A 9037-nucleotide genomic window follows, 5' to 3' on the forward strand; every position below is an offset into this window, starting at 1 on the left:
TTTTTCTCCCCCACAACCCTCCACTAAATCTTCCAGTTCCTTTTTCTACCTTTCCTGTATCCCTATTAAACTTGTCCACCCCCTTCACCCCCACCATCTCCATCACCAAACCTCGTTATAGTTTACCCAAAGCACATAAAGGGACATCCTTGGATCAACTTCTCTCAGTCAGTGGTTAGAAGAACCTTCTCTCCATACTACTTATTTGTTCTCCAAAGCACTTTTTTTGTACAGAATTGTACCCAGAATAATCTTTATAATGAAAATATTTGATTCGGCAGTTTTATTTTGATTAGGTCACTATGTAGCATAAAAGGAATAATGCAGTTGAGTAAAGACTATTTATGTGGGATATTTCTTCTATATGATGGGATTTCAAATGTATTTTGAAATACATTTCAAAGAGAAAGGTGTATCTTTTATGATTTCATTTTACCTTTTTTCTCCTAAAAATCTAATTATAATTAATACAGATCATGAGTCCTGATTTTTCAGCAACAAACCTCTGTTTAATAACAATAGATTACATTTAGATAGTGTTTCAGATCACTTTAATAAACTTTATTTTTATTTCCATAAAGCCCTTGAGGTAAATCAAGCAGAAGTAATTGTACAAGGGATGAAATAGGAATTTTGTAAGTTAAGTGATTGAGGATATTCTATAGTGGTGAATAGAATCTCAAGTGTAGCACCATACAAATTTCATCACTCCAATATCATGGGTAAAATCACAAATTAACCCTTTGTGGAGATACTTCTTCTTTAACAATGGAAGTAAATGTGAACCTTAGAATTTGAGATGTTACATCAACAAGATGTGACATCATTTTCCAGATAAGGAAACTAAAGCTCAAAGAGGTAACTTGTTCTCAAATCATCAAACATCACAAAGCTGAGATCCGAGTACAAATTTAAGATCTTTTATAAAAGCAGCATTAACATGCTGATTGTCCATAAAAGACCACGTAGAGCTACATGTCAAGAGAAGTACATACATGTAGTATGGCAAATATAAAAATGTCTGATAACCCCTTATTGTTGTGTATTCCTTCAGCATTCTTGAATTTTCTCACCCTATGCAGAGTGAATCGGTGGGGAGGTTAGCCTGGAAGCTAATGCAGTCCCAGAAGGGGAAGGTGATACTGATCCGGGATGAGAAGGGGGCTATTGGGAAGTGAAGGGTTTTTGAGAGTTGTTTATGAGAGTGAATCCAACAACTTGAGATTGATTGTGATGAGAGAGACAAAGCAAGAATGGTTCCTAATTATCTGGTTTGGGACAGGGGATATGAGTGAAGAGCAAGCTTGAATGAATAAATGATGGCTGAAAAAATTCATAACTGGACTGTCTACATGTTGTTGGTTTTTTTAGGATTGGGACACATAGTTGAACTGTGATTCTGTGTGTGTGTGTGCATGTGCACACACACACATACAGGTATTTATTTGATAGCAAGGGGATTAGAGAGAGTCCATGCCTAGCTCATAAATGTTGGTGAGATTTAAAAATGAAAAATTCAAAGGCATAATGGAGCTTTTTCTTCTCTGTCTTATTTTTGCCAGTAAACGTTCATAATGTCCCAGTTTTAAGACATAATTACAAGATAATTAAGTAGCTCTAAATTATATAATAAGTACATTTAGTTTAATTATAATCACTTATTGGTTCCATCTTTGTAACATAATTCCATTGGTGAACAACTGATGAGGCCTGGCTGGTCTCTTTACTCATAATCTAGGTAATTAGACTCATGTTCTGAAAATTTCAGGTGGGCTATACCTTTGGGAAGGGGGTTCCATGCCAAATTCCTTGGCTTAAAATATCATTCTTCCTAGGGGTTCAGAATTTCATAGGGGATTCCAAAGAAGAGAAAAGACTTTGAAACATTGGTCAAATATTTTTCGATGCTGGGTTTTCAGGAACTGAAACAGATGATAAAGGACATGCCTTAGGGCCCCGAAGGGCTGAATAGAGCACCTCAAGTCACGCTTGAAAGACAGCCTCTAGTTTACCCTCCTGTGGAATCAGGGAGATAAAACTGATATAAAATAGGCTGTGTAGAAACCATTTAAAAATTAATTACCACTTGTACAAATTATTAACCTTTACAGTTTTTTCATATAGCATAGATCTGTGATGGCGAACCTATAACACGCATGTCAGAGGTGACATGCGAACTCATTTTTTTGGTTGATTTTTCTTTGTTAAATGGCATTTAAATATATAAAATAAATATCAAAAATATAAATCTTTGTTTTACTATGGTTTCAAGTATCAAAAATTTCTATATGTAACATGGCACCAGAGTTAAGTTAGGGTTTTTCAAAAAGCTGACACGCCGAGCTCAAAAGGTTCGCCATCACTGGCATAGATGATGGTGATGTTACCCATGTGCTATTAGCCTGCTTGAGCTACTATAACAAAATACCACAGACCGGAGGCATAAATAACAGGCACTTATTTTGTCACAGTTCTGGAGCCTGGGAAGTCTAAGCTCAAGATGCTGGCAAATTTCTGGCTGATAGATGGTTGCCCCTTGCTCCTGCCTCACATGGCTTTTCCTGGACTCGTGCATGTGGAGGGAGAGAGATAATTCTTCAGTGTCTCTTCTCATAAGGATCAAGGCCCCATCCTTATGATTTTATTTAACCCTAATTATTTATTTAGAGGCCCAATCCTCAAATGGAGCCAGTCTGGTGATTAGGGTTTCAACACATGAAGTTTGGTGGTGGTGGTGGTGGTGGTGGAGGAGGGCAACACAGTCAATCCATAACATACAATAATGGTTCCTAATTATCTGGTTTGGGACAGGGGATATGAGTGAAGAGCAAGCAACATAATGATGCTAAAAACAGGCTCTGTCTGGTTGTAACAAAAGATAACAAAAGTGGAATTCTATTGTCCCTTAAGAGACCTGTCATGTCTGCTGTGTTCATAAGCATTATTCCATTCGAAGGGTCTACTATAGGAAACTCATATTTGCCATTCTTGCTAAACATATTATTATTTGTGTCATAGCATCTAACAAAGGATGAAAGAATGGATGTTGCTTTGTGCATGTGATTACTCCAAATATCCCTCACTTTTGTGTTGTTTTGTCTTTTGTAAACCACCAAAACCATAGTATTTTGTTTCCTTTTTAAAGAGTTAATTCCTGCATTATTACTGTCCTTGGCTAAAGGAGTTCAAACTGCCTTTACATTTCTGCAACATGCTTTCAGATAGTGGTGGGGGGATTGAAAATCTTCTTGTAATTGTATTTCTTTAAAAAATAATAAAATAACTCAGTACATTTAAAAAATATATATGTGTGTTTTTATTGATTTTTTTTAGAGAGACAAAAAGGGAGAGAGATAGAGGGATAGAAAAACATCAGTGAAAGAACACGGATTAGCTATCTTTTGCATGCCCCCTCAGGGGGGTTGAGCCCACAACCTGAGCATGTGCTCTGACTGAAAATGGAACCATGAACTCATGGGTCAATACTCAACCACTGAACCACACTGGCCAGGCCAACTTAGTACATTTTGACTCAGCAATTTTTCTTACTGGAATTTGTTCTAAGGCAATAACCTGAGGTGCATATAATTGCAAATGCAATATGTTCATTGTAGCATTGTCTGTACTAAGCAAAATCAACTCTACATCCACAACACAGGCTTGGTTAGTTAAACCCAGTATACTCATTGAATGAAATTATATGTCATCACTGATAAGAATATTGTTGATGAATATCTATCAACATGGAAAAACATTTGCACATTTGCAAGTGAGGCTATAAAGCAAATGTAAACAACATTTTTATGAAGAAAAATAGACATGGAGGAAAATCTAGGACATATGCCAAATTTGTTAGCAGTGCTTATTTTGGGTAGGAGGATTAAAGTTAGCATTTTCCTGCTGTTTTCTCCAATGCTTCTTTTCTTTTCTTTTTTTCTTTTTTGTATCAAATAACGATTAATTGTGAATATAGAAAAACTTAATAAGCATTATTTTATTTTAAAGATGAGGCTTCCAAGGACCCACAGTGTTTTTGGTGGGGTTGTGCATTGCTGAAAGCCTGCTGGGGAGGGTGGAGAACTGATGAGCATTCTCAAGAGGAATAATGTAGGAGAAAATAAATCACATTTCATCTCAATGGCTCCATGAATGCTCCAGTAGTCAACATTTCAGTGGATAAAAATTTACATGACTATAAAATATGCATATATAAATAAAAAATGGAAGGAATCAATGTGTGTCAAGAGCAGGATTCATTGGGAACAGCCCCAAAGCCCATCAGTAGATGAACGGATAAAAAAGCTGTGGTACATTTACACCGTGGACTACTATGCGGCTATGAAAAAGATGGAGCTCTTAACCTTTGTTAAGATAGCATAGATAGACCTGGAGAGAATTATGCTAAGTGAAATAAGCCAGTCAGAGAAAGACAGATACCACATGATCTCACTTATCTGTGGAATCTGATGAACCAAAAAACTGATGAACAAAATAGAAACAGAGGCATGAATACATAGAACAGGTCATCAGTGACTGACATTCTCGCTCGCATGTTTCTGCCAAGCCATGCTCATTACTGTGTGATACGTGGCATTGTTTTGGAAAGTGGCTGCCACGGTTGTCTACCCACTCCCACCACTGGTATTGGAAGAAGAACTTCTGTTTAAAAATCTGACTCACAATGTAAACTATTGCTAATTCAGAAAGCCTTAGCTAGTCTATTTACTTTCATCAATTACCCCTAGAATTCCCAAAAGTGACCCCACACTGGCTGTCCTATTACTCTGTCCTTATGGTAACTCACAGTCCTGTCAAAGTGTCAGACAAGGTGGCTGGCCCTGAACGGAGCTGCTGGCCACTTGCGTAAAAGAATCAGCTGTAGCAAAAACAATTCTGCAGTTTTCAAAGGAAAATGGATTACAATTGTCATTTGTTTCCTAAGAGGGTTGAGCCTCTTGTACTTTGGATCAAGTTACATGTGTGACTTACCATCATCTTGCTTCCATTACATGACCTCAAAACTTCTCCCAGGACAAAGAAAATCCCCAAAACAAGCAACACTCATTCTTTCTCCAATACCACTTCTTCCTGAAGAATTTCATCCGCCCATGCTTGCCTCGCCATCAACCCCAACTGTCACTTTGGCGTTATTCTCTATGACTAACACTGTCTCCCTCCTTAAAACACTTTTAGGATCCAAGAATCCTTAGATGACCAGGGAAGTATATCTAACCATTAAGCGTCCCTTTTGCCATTTAAGCCTTTTTCCTTATTCAGGGACAGTGGTATTGAGATACATTTCTAGGCCCAAGATGGAGCCACTCCTGCTCAAGGTGCCACATCAGCAAACGAGGTTTTATGATCCTGTAAATGCTCTGCTTGGTCAGAAAGAAAGTACACCCAGTCAGCCAATTCGCAATCACCAAGACAATTCCGGGATTTATACTGCACTTATTTCCTTGTTCCTTCATCTATCTAAATAAGACTACATCTACAACTCCAGCTAATCATGTCCTGTGCTATGTTGCTGCTTCTAACTCTCTATAAAACTCATCCACACTCCCTTGGACAGAGTTCTTCACTCCCCAATCCATGGATTGTGTCCTCTCATTACTCGACTGTGTTGGTTTTGTCATTTGATAGTGGAGACCTCTTCCTCTTTAGAATCACGTTTCCTTTGGGAGAAAATCCCATCCCTTCACTCACCAATCCCTATGTGTTTAGTCTTCCCTCCCAGATGCTCTGATCCAACTTGGCATCTTGGGCATTGACCCTTGTAATGAGCAGAGGTTAGAGACTTTTCCTGAAACCAGAGGGTGATCTTGCAGCTCTCAGATCGAAATTGAGTTAGCTTCAATTTCAAGTGCTCCAGGAGGGTTCAGTGAGTAGAAAGAGGATTGGCAAAAAAACGAAGCCTCTGGTTTGATTCTTCCCCGCACCATGAAAGATGGCCACACTGGGGCAGATACAGAAAACAAAACCAAATGTGGACCTTGCCCTGCAGAATGCATAACTGCCTGTTATCTGCAAAGCCATAAGCCCTGTAAACCTAGGATTTAAGGCTCTGGTCTTATTCCCTTGACACTTGATGTCCTGAGACAAGAAGTGCTTAAGATTGCAAATAACTGGTAACTAATTAACAATCAAGATCACAAAAGAAAATCACCAGGGGCAAGTTTGGCCTGCTGAGGAACTATGCTCCCAGCAGCAGAGGTTCAGAGGTTGGCTGAGCAATGTGTGTGCTGTGGAGTTCCCTGTGCTTGTTGCCTGTCCTTTGCCAGGAGCCAGTAGGTGTGGATTAAAAAGCTATGTTTCCTGAGTGCTTCCTTTGTTTCTGGGACCTGTGCTGCACGTAGGTTATTTCATTGAATCCTTACATTAGCCCATGATGTAAGCACCACTACTCATTTCACACATGGAAAGCAGATGTTCAAAATGCCAAAGCCAGCCAATGGTAGAGGTGGGATTTCAGATCCTGACATCTGACTCCAAAGCCATCATTGCAGTATATTGTTCAGATCTGTTTTAGAGAGAAAGATAAAAGCAGACCTGGAGGGAGGGAGAGTGGAGAGAATGAAACAGCCCCGCTACTGCCTGTTTGAGATACTAACACCTGAGAGGTAGTAGAGAGCAAGTGTGGGGGTGGAGGAAGTGTTCCTCTACTCTCCTGGGTCCTTTCGGCTCGTCCAATAATTAAATCGACAGGAGACAGATTAACCGGAGAGTGAAATCTAATTACACACGTGCACATGGGAACCCTGCACACATGAGCAAGTCAAAGACCCACAGACATGAGAGGTGCCAAGACAGAAAGGGAAGTGAGGTCTACATCCTGAGCTAAGGGCACAGATGTCCAGTAATTAGCTGATTGCCCTGCCATATAGATAGGTCAGAAAAGGTACCTCTGATCATCTCTTAAGATGGGCAAGGCCCCTAATTCACATTCTTTAAGGGAGAGGTAAATGTTTCTCATGAGTGTGCAGGGACTCCCCTTCAGCTCCAAATAACTCACCTGCCAAAGCGGTGCATTTTGGGGAGGACTCCCCTGAATCCTCACTCAAGAATATTGCCTTTTTCTTTAGGAAACAACACAACAGAGTCTTAAACCCTACTTCCTGGTCTCCAGAGTTAACGGATATTCATTTCTGTCAGGATTATTTCAGAACTTGGGAAAAAAAGTAAATACTGCATTCAAGGAATAAAACTTCCCTGTGTTTTTCCGTGTTTTTAAATTATTTCATTAAAGTTGATGTTTGTCAAGTCTCTCCCCACCAATTTTTTCAAATCACAAAGATTGTACTTGCTAACTGAAACCTAAGCCATTTTAACTATCGAGCAAGTTCAGATTTGGAAAACACTGGTGGCTTCCAGTGGTTAGAGAGGCTGGGGCATGGTGCTCTGCAGCCTCTTCCACAGCCTCACACAAGAGCTGTGATAAAGTAGAAGTCAGCATAGCCCTCCTCTGCCCATCGGAAGCTGGCCCCCTCTGTCAGGCCTCCTGTGTTAGCTCAGGAAGCCACACTCTCTGCCTCCACAAATGCTTTTCTGACAGGAAGTGCTCTTCTGACAACAAGGGGCCCACCTGCCCCGGTAATAAGGTGGAGATGTGCAGGCTCTAGACCTTGAGGATTGCTCTGACAGAAAGATTTTTATACCTCATGCACGCAAGAGCAGGAGTGTGTGTGATGAAATGCAGTACTGTGTGCTGGGGCAGGCAGAGCCCACGGTGTGTGCACATCTCTCCCCGACTCTGCATTCAGTGGCATAGTGTTGGCAGCTTGCAATGGACCCTGATGGGAGTATTTACACCCTGGAAATCCACAAACACTATAGGGCTGTTTTCTCAGAGAGCTGGTTGTTAAACATTCATCTGCAATATGACTGAATATACCCCATAATGTTTTTTTAGTATAAATATATTTTTCCAGTCCTTTACTATTACACACACAATAAAATACCATAGGTATTGTATGCACCTATGTGTGAATTTATTTAGGGTATATTCCTGGAAGTGGAATTTCTAGCTTATAAACTATGCACATTTCAATTTATTAGTTTTGAATTTTGTCCGATCAGTATAAGATTTTTTGTTTTCTCACATTCATGTCAATACTTGGAATTATCAACCTTCTTCATTTATGCCAATTTGAGGTCAAGGATGTTTCATTGTTATTTCAGTTGATATATTTCTGATTGCTTGTGAGATTGAACATCTTTTTATGTGTTTATTGTCCATTTGAGTTTTCTCTTTATAGTTTTGAATTTTGTCCGATCAATATAAGATTTTTTGTTTTCTCACATTCATGTCAATACTTGGAATTATCAGCCTTCTTTATTTATGCCAATTTGAGGTCAAGGATGTTTCATTGTTATTTCAGTTGATATATTTCTGATTGCTTGTGAGATTGAACATCTTTTTATGTGTTTATTGTCCATTTGAGTTTTCTCTTTTGTGAATTTTGTGTGTATATTTTTCCTCATTGTTCTTTTAGGTAATCTCTCTCTCTCTCTCTCCCTTTTTCTTATTGATTTGTAGGAATTCCTCTATGTACCTTGGCTAATTCACCCTTGTTCAGTTATATGCAGTATCAATATCTTCTTCCACCTGTGACTTGTGTTTTAACTATGTTGTTGTGCTTTTGTCATAAGGAAGTTTACATTTTGATATAATCAAATTTATTATGATTTCTATGTGTGTGTTTTTTCATGTTTAAATCATCTTTTCTGACCTCAAGATTAAAGGCAGTTTCCTATACTTTCTTTTTAAAGGAAAGTTTAGATTTTGATAAGACATCTTTAATCCACTCAGAATATATTTTTTGTGAATGTGAGAATTTTATTTTTTATAGAGAAATGCTATTGTCCCAAAGTCATTATTAAAAAAAACCATATTTTTGTATTGATTTTTTTTGTTTCTCTCATATATGAAATCTCCATATGTGTTTGCTTCTGTTTTGATATTCTATTCCATTCTGTGGATCCATTCTTCTTCTTCTTCTTTCTAAAATATATTTTTATTGCGTTCAGAGAGGGAGGG

This window comes from Myotis davidii, unplaced genomic scaffold (assembly GCF_000327345.1).
Source record: "Myotis davidii unplaced genomic scaffold, ASM32734v1 scaffold167, whole genome shotgun sequence".
NCBI lineage: Eukaryota > Metazoa > Chordata > Mammalia > Chiroptera > Vespertilionidae > Myotis > Myotis davidii.